This window comes from Oncorhynchus keta, chromosome 10 (assembly GCF_023373465.1).
Source record: "Oncorhynchus keta strain PuntledgeMale-10-30-2019 chromosome 10, Oket_V2, whole genome shotgun sequence".
Taxonomy (NCBI): Eukaryota; Metazoa; Chordata; class Actinopteri; order Salmoniformes; family Salmonidae; genus Oncorhynchus; species Oncorhynchus keta.
The window spans coordinates 59,462,559-59,480,644 of NC_068430.1; the positions used below are offsets into that span (position 1 = coordinate 59,462,559).

The 18,086-nt window shown below is 48.0% G+C and overlaps 1 pseudogene; it reads right to left on the reverse strand.

Moving 5' to 3' along the window:
• Positions 1–7,592: 7,592 nt before the first annotated feature.
• LOC127932272 (putative nuclease HARBI1) lies at positions 7,593–10,209 on the reverse strand (annotated as a pseudogene).
• Between the last annotated feature and the right edge of the window lie 7,877 nt (positions 10,210–18,086).

Below are 18,086 nucleotides of genomic sequence, written 5' to 3' on the forward strand. Positions count from 1 at the left end.
CGCCAAGCTTGCCTGCCTCGTACTCGAGTTCGATTAACCTTTGGATACGATCCACCTCCCTCCTTTCCTCCCTTTTTTTCCTTCTACAATATCCTATTATAAAAGCCCTTATCCTCACCTTAACTAAATCCCACCACTCTAACACCCCCTCGCACATGGACCGGAGGCCGTCAAGCCTCCGAAAGAAACAAAAAAATGAGTCAACGAAAGCCTGCTCCTCCAGTATATCCCGATCTAACTTCCAGTACCCAATACCGAAGAGGCAGACTGGCGACCCTACCTGCAGGAACACCCCGTCGTGATCCAAGAAGAAAACAGGCACCAGTCGCCCAGACAACTGACCCAAAGACCTGGATAGAAAAACGTAGTCGAGCCTCCGCGCAACCCCCCTGGAGTTGCGCCATGTAGGACTGACCATTGCCGGACTAGTGTGCAGGCCACCATCAACCAGACCATGGCAAGCCATTAGCCCGGTGATGGCACCTGCACTACTATCAACACCTATACCTAAATCAATATTAAAATCCCCTCCTATCACCAAGTGCCTGTTTGTAACACACAGGGGCGCCAGACAGTCCACCATCTCCCCCCTGTCTGCCGCCACCTGTGGCCCTTACACCCCAATTAACCTATACCTAGCTTCTCTATACACTACATCTATCCCCAATACTCTACCCTGCATTATAACAAGTGTTCTCAACTTTAACCTCTCTATGCCCACACAAAATCCATACTCCTGTTGAGTGCACCCCTCCTATGCCCCAAAAAGACTCCCCCTTATCCCACTCCCCTCTAAATCTACGTACATCCCCACCATCCCTCAGGTGAACCTCCTGTAAAAAACAAAAATCAAACCCCACACCCTCTAAAAACCTAAACACCGCCCTCCTTTTAACACAATCCCTCAAACCCCTTACATTTAAACTAAACAATTTTACTGAAATATTCATTTTAACAATTTATAACAAACCCTCAACAAATAAACCCAAAACCAAAGAAAAGACAGGAGACTCACCCGATGCTCCCCTGGTCCATCTCCACCGGCGGGGACGTCCTCTCCACTCCTGACGCCCCCCCGTCCTCCTCCATCACCCCAACCCATGACCCAGGAAGTGTATTTGGTCCCCACCCTCCATCCCCCCCTCCCTGTTTGCCTCGGGGCTGCATGCAGGGGATCCCATCTCCTCCAACAGGAGCTGGGATCCCTCTAGCGAACAGCCCACCGACCCCTCACTGGAGTCATCCACTAAAATGTAAGGGGCTGAGGCAAACAGGGAGGACAATTTACCCTCCCCTCGCCCCCGCCACTCTCTTAGCCCCCCCTCCCCCTCCACACACCCCTCCCTCTCACTTCCTGCCAAACTCCACCTCTTCATCCCTTTCTTCTTTGGTGAAGGAGGTAGCGGGGAGACACAACGTCCCTTCCCCGCTACCTCCTCCACCAAACCCCTCGTTTCATCCCCCAGGAAGTCCGGCAGGCTGTCCCCCCACTCCCTCCCTCCCTCTCCCACCCCCCCCTCCCACTTCCACCCCTCCCCCCGTCCCCGTCACTGTCACCATTCCCTCTTTCCCTCCTTTTCTCAATACTGTCTCACTCTCCCTCTTCTCCGCTCCTTCCCGTTCTTCCGCCTTCTTCTCCTCTTCTTTTCCACTCTTTCCTTCTTCCCGCCTTTTTCTTCTTGTCTCTTCCTTCTTCCCATCCTCTTCCCGTGCCTTCTTTTCCCCTGTGCCATCCGTACAATCCACACGCAGCCTTTCTTCCCTCCCCCATCCCCCGCTCCCCCCCCCAGCTGCAGACGCGTATGACCTGTGACGAGCCTGGCAATCACGCCACAGCTGTGCTCTCGAGCCACACCCGTGGCAAGCCTTGGGCTTGTCACACTCCTTGGCCTCGTGCTCTTCCGACCCACAGTATCTGCATTTTCTCATGCTGCACGGGGCCAGGATATGACCGTAGGCCATACAACGCCTGCAGAACGGAGGCTGATGGGCATAATACAATGTCCCCCGGTCAGCCCCCAGGGAGAACATCGCTGGAGGATGGAGGTAGCCATCCTCACTCTTCGGGGACTCCCTGAGAAGCACCTGGAAACCTCTCCTCCCGTTCCAGAATCCCAGGGAGTCCCTGAGGTGCCTCGCTGAGGAGACATTGTCAACATATCTCCCCAGAAAGGCCCTCACCTCTTCATCCTTTACATGCGGATTGTACATGTTTACGGTGACCACCCTGAAGTTGTTTCTTGCCAGGCTGGCCACCGTGTAATGGCACAGGGGTCCTTCTCCTTTCTCCGCTCTCACCTTCTTCATCACATCATCATGCTTTCCCTCCAAATGAAACGTAACGTCAAAACCCTTCTACATAGGATTCCCTTGAAGACATAGCACGTCTTTTACCGCCAAATTCAGGTAGCCCATCAATATATTCCTTCCGAAGGTATCTCGTCCCCACGGTTCCTTCTCCTTGTTGTTCCAGGAAAACCTAATGGTATTTGCCAGTCCAATCGATGGTATATTCCTCCTCTGCTCCATTTTCCAACCAAAAAGCTCTCCACCAAGGAAGCCTAAGAAAAAAAAAATTGATGACTAAACCACAAACTTCTTGATCAATGTCAACAAACCCGTTTTTACCGCTCTCCTGGGACGACCTTCTGGCTAAGCGAGCTCTAAGACACCTCGATGTCAAGCTTGATCTTAGCCAAAAGGCCGAGAAGCGATCAAACACGAAGGGACACGAACCCTCAATCTACTGATTCGAAGTCAGACACCTTAACTGTTTCCCCCCCTCATCAATCTACGCACTATACCCCATAATGACAAAGCAAAAACATTTTTTAGAAACATTTATTTTTTAAAAACTGATACTTTGGGTCCACATACTTATGTAAATTGTAACGATTGTCATCGGCAGAAGGAGAAGAGAACCAAAGTGCAGCGTGGTACTTATTCATAATACTTTTAATAAAGATGAATACTCAAACAAAAACAACAAACCGACAAATGAACAGTTCTGCAAGGTGCAACAAAAACATTAAACCGAAAATAACTACCCACAACCCATAGTGGGAAAACAGGCTGCCTAAGTATGGTTCTCAATCAGAGACAATGAATGACAGCTGCCTCTGATTGGGGACCATACCAGGCCAAATAGCTAGACATATAACACACAGAACAAAACAGAATGCCCACCCCAACTCACGCCCTGACCAAACTAAAATAGAGACATAAAAAAGGAACTAAGGTCAGGACATGACATAAATAATCAAGTTTCTACAACCTTTATTGGAGTCCAGCTATGGTAAATTCAATTGAATGGACATGATTTGGAAAGGTACACCTGTCTACAGTATGTGACTCGTTTCAGGAAACTAGGCGTATGTTACACATCACTACTTCACAGGAGAGGGATTTGAATGTAAAATGCGTTCTGAAACATTTGAACTTTCATGTGCTTTAATAAACTTTTATTCCATCTATAAATATAATAATTAAATCAGAGCCCAGTTTGTTTAACCATGGAAAAGTCAGGAACCTTCCCACTAGCCATGATAATGGATGGGCTAGACATGCCGGGAGATGAGTTTGGATTGGTTTGCCATGTAGCGTGCTTCTGTCTAATGGGAGTTGTGTTGATAGTCCTAACACACCGTTTTTGAAAGAATATGTTAGCCATTGAGAACTACAAATGTTTAGCTACTTTTCTCAACATTAATGCCCTGAATTGAGCTACTATGCAAGAAACCATTTCAGTGTACTGTTTACACCTTTATCCTGTGCATCTGAAACTTTTTTATTTGATATAGCGTGTGTTTACCACATGGCCATCCCCACCCATAAATATATATATATATTTTTTTAGAAAAATAATTTATTACGTTCAAAAACCATACTTATAATACAAAACTCAGAATTTTCAGTCAAATAATTAAACCATGGTACTTGAACTTAACAATCAAAAGGAACGGTAAAATAAAAACTCGTCATTCCTAACCATTACCTTTCCCTATCTCTCCGCTCCTAATCTATCCCCTTATACATCTCAATCTAACACCCCTAGCCCTAAACCCCCTTTCCCCCTCTCCCGTGCCGCATGTTTCCCCCACTTCTTCTCCTCTCTCTTCATCCTACCTCTTAAATCTCCTTCCACCCTCCTAACTATCCCTTCCACCCCCCAATCTCTCCCTGTCTTTACCAAATTCTGCCTGGCTTCCCACAGCCCCTGTTTAAATAGGCTCATGAGAAGCCAGAGCAGAAATCTATCCCTATCTGTTCCCCTCACTCTCCCTACACCTCTCTCTAACCTAGCCCATGTTACCACAAAATCGCCCCTTACCAAAACTAACAACACCCGTGCCCTCGCCCATACCACTCCGGCAAAGGCACAGTCCCAAAAAACATGGAGCACAGTCTCCTCCACGCCTCAAGCAGACCTTGGGCAGGTGGGGGATCGCGCCAAGCTATGCCGGTACATGGTGGACCATAACGGCAAACACTTGTGGAGGCTCAACCAATTCAGGTCCCTGAGCCTGTTGTCCAGGCCCCGCGCCTGCACTCCCTCCCAGACCACTTCCGAGATGCCCGCTACAGGCGCAGGACTCCCTGCCTGCCTGACCTCTTCGTACAGGTGCCTGTGGTCTAAACCTACTCGGGCAACTTCAACCTCGGGGTGCGCACGCAGCCACTTGGCCGCGCCCGAGGACCCGTGTTAGACCACACCATTACGCTTGGTACGAGAAGAACACCCCCAGGAGGTAACCGGACAGGTGTATCACCGGATGAGCCAGTTCTGTCAACACAAAGGACACAAAAATTGTGTCCAGCTTGAGGGGGATGTTAGGTACCCCCCTACCTCCCTCCCCGATGGGACAGAGCATGCGTGGCAGGTACGACCCACTCGTACCTGCCACCCCACATGAACTAAAACACGAGCCTCACCAGAGGCCTCCTCAGACAAGCCGGCAATGGATAGATGTATGCCAAATACAAAAGAGATGGCAATACATCCACCTTTAGGACCAGGACCTTACCTATAAAAGACAAAGACCTAGCCTTCCACATTGCTAGCTTCTTCTGTACCACTGCGATATCCATGTTCCAGTTCAGCGTCGCTGAGCCGGAGGTCTCAAAATGGACCCCGAGAATCCTCAGGGCCCCTTCACAGAGAGATAAACCCCCGGGCACATCCGTCCTACCGCGCCATCTCCCGAAAAACTTAACGGAAGACTTTGCGTGATTCAGAACTGCCCCCGACACTCGGGTGAAATCCCCAATGATGGCAAGGGTCCTTGTCAGGCACGAGTCCTTGCATAGCAGCAAGGAAGTGTCGTCGGCGTACTGCGTCATCTTAACACGCAGCCCACCGCTTCCAGGGATCAACAAGCCCTCCACCCCTGTGTCTGCCCTAATAGCAGCCCCCAGAGGCTCCATGTACAGAACAAAGAGGAGTGCCGAGAGCGGACACCCCTGCCTGACCCCAGACGAGAGGTCAAAAACGTCACCCAAGTGACCGTTTACGCTAACTCGACACCCCGCTCCGACATATAAAGTACGGATCCATCCTATATACTTCTCCCCCAATCCTAATCTACCTAACACCCTGAATAGAAACGATCTATTCACGCGATCAAATGCTTTCGCCTGATCAAGCGCTGCCACCATTAAAGGCAGACCTCTATCTTCAACCCAAGCGATGGAATCCCTGATCAACTGAAGGTTCCATCTAATAGAGCGGCCCTCTACCCCGCACGTCTGGTCCTCATGGACGACGTAGGGAAGGGCTGTGCGCAACCGGTCCGCCAGGACCTTTGCAAGCAACTTGTAATCAACACACAGCATGGTCAATGGCCGCCAGTTGCCAAGGTCTGTTGCTTCCCCCTTCTTATACAGAAGTGACAGCACACCAACAGCCATTGATCCCCCTGGGACCCCCGTCTCAAGGATGGCCTTCAAGACTTCGAGAACCACTGGTCCAAGTATACCCCAAAACTTGAGGTAAAAATCAGCCGGCAGCCCAGCCCATCCATCCCAGGCACCTTCCCTTTTCCGATCCTCCTAAGAGCGCTCTCAACCTCTTCTAGTGAGATCTGGGCCTCCATCACGTCTCTAATGTCCTCCGGCAGCCGCCAGGACAAGTGTTCTAAAAACACATTTCCCTGCTCTACATCTATTTCCCTTTCCTTAAATAAACCTCGGAAATGATCAGTTGTCACCCTGACCATCTCCTCTGGTTTACTTACTACACTACCATCTTCTTTTCTAACTCCATGCATTACCTTCCTACTCTGCCTTGCCCAAACCGACTTAAAGAACATAGCGGAACAAGTCTCATTATGTTCTAAAAAGCCACTATGTGCACGCTCCAGGAAAGCTCGAGCCTTCAGCTCCTGCAGCTCCCTGAGCTGCGCCTTCAGGGCTGTGGATCTCTCCCAGTCAATCGAACCGCCGAGGTTGCCTGCCTCGTACTCAAGTTCGAGCAACCTTTGGATATGATCTACCTCCCTCCTTTCCTCCCTTTTCTTCCTCTTACCATATCCTATAATAAAGGCCCTAATCCTTACCTTTACTATATCCCACCACTCTAACACCCCCCCACACATGGGCCGGAGGCCTTCAAGCCTCCGAAACACCCCTGTGACAGCATTAACAAACACCTGCTCATCCAGTAAATCCCGATCTAGTTTCCAGTACCCCCTACCGAAGAGGCAGACTGGCGACCCCACCTGCAGGAGCACCCCGTCATGGTCCGAAAAGAAGACAGGCAACAGCCGCCCAGACAACCGACCCAAAGACCTAGATACAAAAATATAGTCGAGCCTCCGCGCAACCCCCCTGGAGTTGCGCCATGTGGGACCGACCATTGCCGGAGTAGTGTGCAGGCCACCATCAACCAGGCCATGGCAAGCCATTAGCCCGGTGATGGCGCCTGCACTACTGTCTCCCCCTATCCCCAAATCTATATTAAAATCACCTCCTATCACTAAGTGCCTATTTGTGACACACAGGGGCGCCAGACAGTCCACCATCTCCCTCCTGTCTGCCGCCACCTGTGGCCCATACACCCCAAATAACCTATATCTAATATCCCTATATGTGATATCTACACCCAAAACTCTCCCCTGTACTACAACAAAAGTGCTCTCTACAACAACCTCTCTATTTCCAAACAATATCCCTACCCCCGTTGAGTGCACCCCTCCTATGCCCCACAACGAATAACCCTTATCCCACTCTCTCCTAAACCTTTTGACATCCCCTCCATCCCTCAGGTGAACCTCCTGCAAAAAACAAACGTCAAAACCCACCCCTTCTAAAAAACTAAAAACCGCCCTCCTCTTAACAAAGTCCCCTAAACCCCTTACATTTAAACTAAACAAAATTAACAATGTTCTATTATAAAATAAAAAACTAAAAATCTCCCTTTTTCAAAAATAAAACAAAAAACAACCACAAACAACAGGAGGCTCACCTGGGGCCTGTTGCACAAAACTAGGATAAGGGATTAAGCCAGGATATCTTGGTGATCCTGGCTCAATTGATCCGTAATCTGGTTGCACTAAAGATGGATAGGGGGCAGGAGGATATGTTATGGTATAAATTCCCATGGAGATTTATTCTGTGGAGCTAGCCTGCTCCAGACCAGGCTAAATTCCAGGATCTATTTAATCTCATCCCTAATGTCAGTCAGCAGTCACCACAAATGGAAACCAATAGTTATTTCACTGCTCACTATACATTATCACATATAACTAGACCCACTGTCATTATTTAAACGTTTGTGATCATTAATTTCAATGATTTTGGATAAAAAAATGATTTTTAGATGTTGCTATCATTAGATAATTTACAGTTTCCCATAGACTATATATAAAATGATAGAATATTAGGGCCACAGAGGGAAAAAAAAGACAAGTCATAATATTGTAACCAGTTGTTTTAAAGGAGGACAGTTGTTAAAATGACAGATGCGGGGCATTTCGTGAAATTGTACTTCAGTATGGTTTCATAAACAAAGACATGCTGATGTGCCAGAATATTAAGTATCACATTGTCATAAGTATCAAAACTGTAAAAACAATATGTAGCTTTTCTGCAGAAAGAACCAGCCTCATAAATGTATGACTTTATCCTTTTTCTTCAGTGTGGCCCTAGTACTCTGTCATATAAACAAATACACATTCCATATGAATATAAAAACACAATGTGTAACATTATGTTCCTTTATTGAATAAGGACAAAACAAAGCAGGTAAACCATCAGCTCCTTTCGAAACTGAAGTCACAGTGACTCTACAAGATGGAAAGCACAGAATCCAAGCATATTATACAAAATGATACATACACATTCAAAGGTCTGTATATAACACACCCTGCATGTCTGCACACTAAAATAAATGCAGGACAAATCCATACACATCAACTGAACAGACAAATGAATGGATGCAGTAGCCTCCCTGCAGCCTTGTATTACACACAGTATACCGCACAAACATCATAAGAGGCCAAATTCGTAAAAAAACGAACCCAAAAAACCCAAATTCCTCTGCCACCGCAGGACATATTTAACCAAAATTGAAAGCACACATACTAACTAAAATAATTCAACACATATTGGTCCCTCAGCAGCCGACCACTGTCGTCATCAGGGAAGATTGCCGGATTGTCCCAGTCCATGGCTGGTGGCACTCTGGGGGCCCTCTCCTTCCTCAGGCAGGCCACATTGTGGAGGACAGCACAAGCCACAGTAATATCACATGCCCTAACAGGGCTGACCCTTAATTTGTGAAGGCAGTGAAAGCGTGCCTTCAGGAGGCCAAAGGTCATTTCAACTCTGGCCCTGGTCCTGGCATGGGCATGGTTGTAGGCCTGCTGTGCTTCCTGGGGGTCTGTGAAAGGTGTCAGGAGAAAAGGCTGGCAGCCATACCCCCTGTCTCCCAGCAACACACCAGAGAATTCACCTGTCAACACAAAATCTCATTATTACTACCTCATAAACACAGTGATATTCTTGACACAGCCATGATGGTTATAAATAGGGGTTGTGTGGCTTACCTTGTGATAGGCACTGATAGATTTCAGAGGCCCGAAAGATTCTGGAGTCATGGACTGAGCCAGGCCATTTTGCCACAACATTGCTGATCACACAGTCAGCATTGCAGACCATCTGAAATCATAAGATGAGGAATATTACACCAATCAATGCACATCACTGGCAATGCAGAGTGTTCGTCAATGGACAATATCAAAAAGTTATGTTCACCTGAACATTAATGCTGTGAAAGGATTTCCTATTCACAAAATCGGCCTCATGGGCACCTGAGGGGGCTTTTATCCTTATGTGTGTGCAGTCCACTGCACCAATGACATTGGGGAAACCTGTCACACAAAGTAATGAGTATCCTACTATGTGTTAACAGTTGTCCTGTAATTTGTAGATCCTCTTACCTGCAATCCTATAGAACTCCTCTTTGATGTCACAGAGTCTTCTGTGGCCAGGAAGGAGATGAAGACATCTGCTAATGCTTTGATAGCCAGACACACACTCCTTATTGTGCGGCAAATTGTGGCCTTGTTCAGCTGTTCTGCATCCCCCACTGAGTACAGGAAGGCTCCACTAGCAAAAAGCGCAAGGCCACACAAACCATTTGCTCCACACTCAGTGCATGGCTCCGTGCAGTGCGGTGCTTAATCCTGGGACCCAGTAGTCTGCATAGATACCTGATGCCATCTGCAGAAAACCTGTATCTTTCATATAGATGGTCGTCAGGGAAGGCCAGTGGGTCCAACCGGTCCCTGAAGACCCTTTCTCGCCTGAAGGCTCTCCTCAGCACAAGTGCTTCTTCATCCACCACATCTCGCACGAATGGGCATGCCATTGTCAGAGCAGAAAGGAACACACAATTTTGGGCCTTCATATAGGCTAGTGGCCACACCTGGTGCTGGGGGGGGTGGGCAAAAGAGGGCGATGCCTTATAACGATGACTTGGTTGTACTGATTGCTGGGAAAATAAAAAAAACCTTAGATAGATGCCACCGTCCTGTGTGCTCACAATAAGAGCTCATATGTCATGGCTCACTTGACTTTACGAGAATATACCTAATTTTTATTTTGAGCTGTGTCATCTTCTTGGAGCTGGGGGAGGAAATACAAATAATGATTAATACATTTGTGTTACAGTTAGCATACAGTGTACATTGAAGGCATATCTCACCTCCCTCAAGTTTTTTTATTTCAAGGTCCAGTTTCCTAATTGTCCTCTTTATTATTTCGGACTCCAGTGCAAGATTTTCCATCTTTTTCTTCTTGTAATGAATGTCTATGTCTGCCAGTTCTATTTGGCGCCGGAGGTGGTTGCCATACAACTTTCTGATAGCTTGTGAGCTCTGTGAACACAATACAATTAGCGCAGCTGGAATTTGGCAGGATGTGGTGTCCTTTTATTAATACGCACTATGTTGCCAGGCTGGTTTTCCCACTGTATAGCATCTGGGTCCTGTAAAAGAAATTAGATTTTTTGATTTTGATGAGGACTCCTCACCATTGTAGAGTAAATAGTACTTTCACAGTCTTAACATGATACCTCATGCCTTCTGGAATCCAGAGAGATGGTCTCCTCATCATCATCGTCTCCATCATGTGCTGTTGCTGCTGCACTGGGGCCTTCACCCTATCACATTTAATCGGATTCATATTGAAGCTAGTAGACAAGACATGCCAGGCCTACAGTATGCCTTTGATGGAGTACTCACTGGATCAGCATCGTCTGGTGCTTGTGCTGGTGGCTCTAACAGGAACACAGTGCTGCCAGACACTGCAAGGCAATAGGTAAACCAAAGTCAGACAGTCCAAATTGATTCAATATGAATGTGGTTGTATCCCATGTAGAGATGGAAGGACATACCTTGAATGAAGCGGGTGGCATCTTGGGAGGAACCTATGCTCGTCTCTTTCCCCCCAGGGATCCCCTCTAAGACGGGCCTGCCTTTATTTAGCTCCAAGGCCATGTCCTCTGCTGGGGTAAGGTCAGCCTTTGGTGAGACCCCACCCGTGCCTTGTCTGTGGGTATTCTTTTTCACTGCTAAAACAGTACAGACAATGTGTGAGCAGGCACCTTCTGGGTACAATATATGCTTGTGCTTTGTTAAATATTAGTCAGGGACCATACCATTCTGCAGAATGTTCTTGTATTTGATTTTGACCTGCTGCCATGTCCGTTTTGGCCCGTTCATGTTTAATCTACACACACACACACACACACACACACACACACACACACACACACACACGTTTAATGGAGTCACACTGCAAAAAATTACTTGGTATTTTTGTCTTGTTTTCAGTAAAAATATCAACAAAAAAAAAATTAAATAAAGATGTATTTTCTTGATTTGCTAAATGACCTAGCAAAATAAGTATAGTTTAGACAAAAAATATAAACTTTAAGTAAATGTGTGCTTAAAACAAGCAAATAAAAAACCTGTCAATATAATAAAAATTCTCTTGAAATAAGTTTACTTTTTCCATAAACACTTAATTTTAGAAAAGTTCTCGTTTCACTGGCAGATTTTTTTGCTTATTTTCCTAGGTAATTTTGCTCAAGAAAATATTCAAGATGTTTTTTAGATATTTTTTTTTTACTGAAAACAAGACAAAAATACTAAGTAAGAAAGACATTTTTGCAGTGCAGTGAGCAACCGACCTTGGGTCCTTTGAAAGGCGCTATATAAATTAAAGTGATTATTATAGCTCATCTATTTATTCAATTAAATTTTATTTATATAGCACTTTTCACAATTGTTTCATTCTGTCAAAGCAGCTTTACATTAATGAAAGCAGGAGAAACACAAAAAAACGGTGGACAACATAAGAAGCAGAGTACAACGGCTAAGATTAAACCGTACTGAGCGTAGTAACGTTAAATAATAATGTGCTTTAATAATAATTTTAGCTTTATACAGTGTGATGGACTTACTTTACACAATTTCACTCATATCTGCAGTGCATTTCAATTAAAAATTGAACCGTTTCATAATTACAGTACAACTGCGTTTTTGGAGATGTGAATTAAATATTTGAATTGTAATTGTGATGTTTCAGCGGAGCGGTGAGTGTGTAATTGTGCACTACTTACGCATTCAGGCGGTCTGCAATACTTTGCCACGCTTTTTCTCTTTGCTTTATCACTGTGGCGGTGTTGCCTTTCTTCTTAATTATATCTTTTACCTCCTCGTATGCCTCCATGAGGATTTGTGCTTCCGACGGGGAAAAGTACGCGGCTCTAGTTGCCATGGTAAATCAGTTAATCTGTGATCTGTGGCGGGGTCTATTTGAGTGAGCCGTGAGCGCGCACCTATCCAGGATTGGTTTCACCTGGCTTAATGAATCCGTGTCTGCTCATCCTGGCTTGGTCTTTGTGCAACCAATTAAGCCTGGACGCACATGTTTTGGCTTCATTGAGCTCAGCTGAGTCATTTATCCCGGATGTCTTAATTCTACTTTTGTGCAACAGGCCCCTGATGCTCCCCTGGTCCGTCACACCCGACAGGGACGCCTTCCCCTCGTCCGACGTCCCCCCGTCCTCATCCATTCCTCCAGCCCAGGATGCAGGATTGGTGTTAGGGTTAAGAGTACCCTGCACCCTGGGCTCCCCACCAGCTTCCTCCCTATAATCCTCCAAACTGAGGCTAGGGGACCCCATCTCCTCAAAGAGGATTTGGGAGCCCCCAGCCAAAACGCCCCGATCCACTCCCAGGGATCCTCCCTCCCCCCGTGCTGAGGGGCTTCCGCAAACAGCGAGGACAAGGACATCCTTCTTAACCCCATCACTCTCTTACCCCCCCCTCCACACCCCCCTCCCTCTCCTTGTCTGTCACGTCTGCCCCCCTCTTCCCTTAATTATTTTTATTTTCCTGTCTAGGAGGTGGAAGAGGTGTAAGAGGTGAAAAATGTAGCGGGGAGACAACACCCCCCAGCTCCTCCGCCAATTCCCTCATCTCTTCCACTAATAAATCTGACGTGCAGTCCCCCCACTCCCGCCTCCCCTCCTCCCCCTCCCCAGGTCCTGCTGCAGGCACCCCCTCCTCCCCCCCACAGGTCCTGCCACAGGCACCCCCCCCCCACAGGTCCTGCCGCAGGCACCCCCTCCACCCCCACAGGTCCTGCCACAGGCACCCCCTCCCCCACCACCCCTTCCCCTGTTGATCTTTTTCCCTCTTCCTTCTTCTTTCTCTGTTCCGCTTTCTCTTCTTTTCCTTTGCCGTCTGGACCATCCTTCTGCTCCTGAGCCGACCGTCTTCTTCCCCCATCCCCCGCACCTGCTCCCCCTCCAGCTGCAGACGCGTATGACCCCTGGCGAGCTGGGCAATCCCGCCACAGGTGTGCTGAAGAGCCACACCCGTGGCACACCTTTGGCTCGCCACATCCCCTGGCCTCGTGCTCACCCGACCCGCAGATCCTGCACTTTCTGATGTCTTCGCACGAGACCATGGTATGCCCGTAGGCCATACAACGCCTGCAGAACGGAGGCTGACGGGCATAATATAACGTCCCCCTGTCAGCCCCCAGGGAGAACATTGCGGGGGGATGGAGGTAACCCCCCAGGCCCTTGGGGTCTTATTTGAGAAGAGCCTGGAAACTCCTCCTCCCGTTCCAAAAGCCGAGCGAGTCCCTGAGGGGCCTTGCCGAGGAGATATTTTCCATATACCTCCCCAGGAAGGCCCTCACATCTTCGTCCTTTACATGCGGGTTATACATATTTACAGTCACCACCCTGAAATTGTTCTTAGCCAGGCTGGTGACTGTATAATGGACCAGTGGCTTTTCACCTCCCACTTCTTTAACCTTTTTCATTATCTCCTCATGTTTCTCCTCTTTGTAGAGGGTCACATCAAATGCTCCCTCCATCTGGTTCCCTTGGAGACAAAGCACGTCCTTAACCGTGAGCTTCAAGATACCCATCATGACAGTCCTCCCGAAGCTCTCCCTTCCAATTGGCTCCATGCCCTTCTCCTTGCAAGTAAACCTTATGGAATTTGCTTGCCCAATCCCGGGGATCGTCCTGTTCTGGATTCTTGCCATTTCCTTCTTGTAAATGGCTTAATCTTGAAAAACCAAAAACACAAAAAACCGGCTCTCTTCGAAAAGAAACCGTTGTATAAGTTTTGTTTTGCAAAAAGTGAGGGAAAAATAACCCAAACAAGCAAAAATTCTCCGTACGCCCTCCGATCCTCGGCTTCCGGCTAGGCGAACTCTAAGGCACCGCAGTACCAAGTCTGATCTTAGCCGGAAGGCAGAGAAGCGATCAAACATAAAGGGACACGAACCCTCAATCTACTGATTCGAAGTCAGACACCTTAACTGTTTCCCCCCCTCATCAATCTACGCACTATACCCCATAATGACAAAGCAAAAACATTTTTTAGAAACATTTATTTTTTAAAAACTGATACTTTGGGTTCACATACTTATGTAAATTGTAACGATTGTCATCGGCAGGAGAAGAGAACCAAAGTGCAGCGTGGTACTTATTCATAATACTTTTAATAAAGATGAATACTCGAACAAAAACAACAAACTGACAAATGAACAGTTCTGCAAGGTTAAAAATAAAATAATTTATTTACAATCAATACCATTCACACTTTACAAAATCATATCTCTCATTCATTCTTAATTAATTCTATTTACAAAAATATCAAACAAAAACAAACCTCAGGGGAGCATCGTCCCTCCCCGTCATACCTAACCAATACCTAACCCTTTCCCTATCTCCCCTTCCCTAATCTATCCCCTTACCAAACTCACTAACACTCCCAGCCCTAAACCCCCTTTCCACCTCTCCCGTGCCGCATGCTTCCCCCACTTCCTCTCCTCCCTCTTCATCCTCCCCCTCAAATCACCTTCCACCCTTCTCACTATCCCTTCCACCCCCCAATCTCTCCCTGTCTTGACTAAATTCTTCCTGGCTTCCCACAGTCCCTTTTTAAAGAGACTCATGAGAAGCCAGAGCAGAAACCTGTCCCTATCCATTCCCTTTGCTCTCCCTACGCCTCTCTCTAGCCTAGCCCATGACAAAACAAAATCACTCCTAACCACACCTAGCATCACCCGTGCCCTAGCCCAGACTAGTCCGGCAAAGGCACAGTCCCAGAAGGCATGGCGCACAGTCTCCTCCCTGCCACAAGAGGATCTTGGACAGGTGGGGGATTGCACAAACTATGCCGGTACAAGATGGAACGTACCGGCAAGCACTTGTGGAGGCGCAACCAATTCAGGTCCTTGAGCCTGTTGTCCAGGCCCCGCGCCTGCACTCCCTCCCAGACCACTGACGAGATGCCCGCTACAGGCGCAGGACTCCCTGCCTGCCTGACCTCTTCGTACAGGTGCCTGTGGTCTAAACCTACTCGGGCAACTTCAACCTCGGGGTGCGCGCATGGCCAAAGTGCCACGGCAGCTGTTTCGCCCGAGGACCCACGTTAGACCACACCATTACGCTTCTCGCCTGATACGAGACGAACACCCGCAGGAGGTAACCGGACGGGTGTATAACCAGACGAGCAAGCTCCGTCAACAAAAAAGAAACAAAAATGGCGTCCAGCTTGAGGGGGAGATGTGGTACCCCCCTACCTCCCTCCCGATGGGACAGATCATGCGTGCCCTGGCGACCCACTCGCACCTGCCACTCCACATAAACTGAAACACAAGCCTCACTAGAGGCCTCCTCAGACAAGCCGGCAATGGGTAGATGTACGCCAAATACAAAAGAGACGGCAACACATCCACCTTTAGGACCAGGACTTTGCCCATAAAAGACAAATACCTAGCCTTCCACATTGCTAGCTTCCTCTGTACCACTGCGATACGCATGTTCCAGTTTAGCGTCGCTGAGCCGGAGGTCTCAAAATGAACCCCGAGAATCCTCAGGGCCCCTTCACAGAGAGATAACCCCCCAGGCACATCCGTTCTACCGCGCCATCTTCCAAAAAACTTGACGGAAGACTTTGCATGGTTCAGAACTGCTCCCGACGCTCGGGTGAAATCCCCAAAGATGGCAAGGGACCTTGTCAGGCACGAGTCCTTGCACAACAGCAAGGAAGTGTCGTCGGCGTACTGCGTCATCTTAACACGCAGCCCACCACTTCCAGGGATCAACAAGCCTTCCACCCCTGTGTCTGCCCTAATGGCAGCCCCCAGAGACTCCATGTACAGAACGAAGAGGAGAGGCGAGAGTGGGCATCCCTACCTGACCCCAGACGAGAGGTCAAAAACGTCACCTAAGTGACTATTTACACTAACTCGACACCCCGCTCCGACATATAAAGTACGGATCCATCCTATAAACTTCTCCCCAAATCCTAATCTACCTAACACCCTGAATAGAAAAGATCTATTCACGCGATCAAAAGCTTTCGCCTGATCTAGCGCTGCTACCATTAAAGGCAGCCCTCTATCTTCAACCCAAGCGATGGAATCCCTGATCAACTGTAGGTTCCATCTTATAGAGCGGCCCTCTACCCCGCACGTCTGATCCTCGTGGACGACGTAGGGAAGGGCTGTGCGCAACCGGTCTGCTAAAACCTTTGCAAGAATCTTGTAATCTACGCACAGCATGGTCAATGGCCGCCAGTTGCCAAGGTCAGTTGCTTCCCCCTTCTTATAAAGAAGTGACAGCACACCAACAGCCATTGATCCCCCCGGGACCGCCGTCTCAAGGATGGCCTTCAAGCCTTCGAGAACCACTGGTCCAAGTATACCCCAAAACTTGAGGTAAAACTCAGCCGGCAGCCCATCCATCCCAGGCACCTTCCCTTTGCCCATCCTCCTAAGAGCGCTCTCAACCTCTTCTAGTGAGATCTGGGCCTCCATCACGTCTCTAATGTCCTCTTGCAACCGCCGGGACAAGTGTTCTAAAAACACGTTTCCCTGCTCTACATCTATTTCCCTTTCCTTAAATAAACCTTGGAAATGATCAGTTGTCACCCTGACCATTTCCTCTGGTTTACTTACTATACTACCATTTTCTTCCCTAACTCCATGCATTACCTTCCTACTCTGCCTGGCCCTAACCGACTTAAAGAACATAGCGGAACAAGTCTCATTATGTTCTAGAAAGCCACTATGCGCACGCTCCAGGAAAGCTCGAGCCGTCTGCTCCTGCAGCTCCCTGAGCTGCGCCTTTAGGGCTGCGAATCTCTCCCAGTCAATCGACCCGCCGAGGTTGCCTGCCTCGTACTCGAGTTCAATTAACCTTTGGATACGATCCACCTCCCTCCTTTCCTCCCTTTTTTTCCTTCTACAATATCCTATTATAAAAGCCCTTATCCTCCCCTTAACTAAATCCCACAACTCTAACACCCCCTCGCACATGGACCGGAGGCCGTCAAGCCTCCGAAAGAAACAAAAAAATGCCTCAACGAAAGCTTGCTCCTCCAGTATATCCCGATCTAACTTCCAGTACCCCCTACCGAAGAGGCAGACTGGCAACCCCACGTCGTGATCCGTGAAGAAAACAGGCAACAGCCGCCCAGACAACTGACCCAAAGACCTGGATACAAAAATGTAGTCGAGCCTCCGCGCAACCCCCTGGAGTTGCGCCATTTGACCGACCATTGCCGGAGTAGTGTGCAGGCCACCATCAACCAGACCATGGCAAGCCATTAGCCCAGAGATGGCACCTGCACTGCTATCACCGCCTACCCCTAAATCTATATTAAAGTCTCCTCCTATCACCAAGTGCCTGTTTGTAACACACAGGGGCGCCAGACAGTCCACCATCTCCCTCCTGTCTGCCGCCACCTGTGGCCCATACACCCCAATTAACCTATATCTAGCTTCTCTAAACTTAACATCTATCCCCAAAACTCTACCCTGCATTATTACAAAAGTGTTCTCTATTTTAACCTCTCTATGCCCACACAAAATCCCTACTCCTGTTGAGTGCACCCCTCCTATGCCCCAAAAAGATTCCCCCTTATCCCACTCCCTCTTAAATCTACACACATCCCCACCATCCCTCAGGTGAACCTCCTGTAAAAAACAGAAATCAAACCCCACACCCTCTAAATAACAAAAAACGCCCTCCTTTTAACATTATT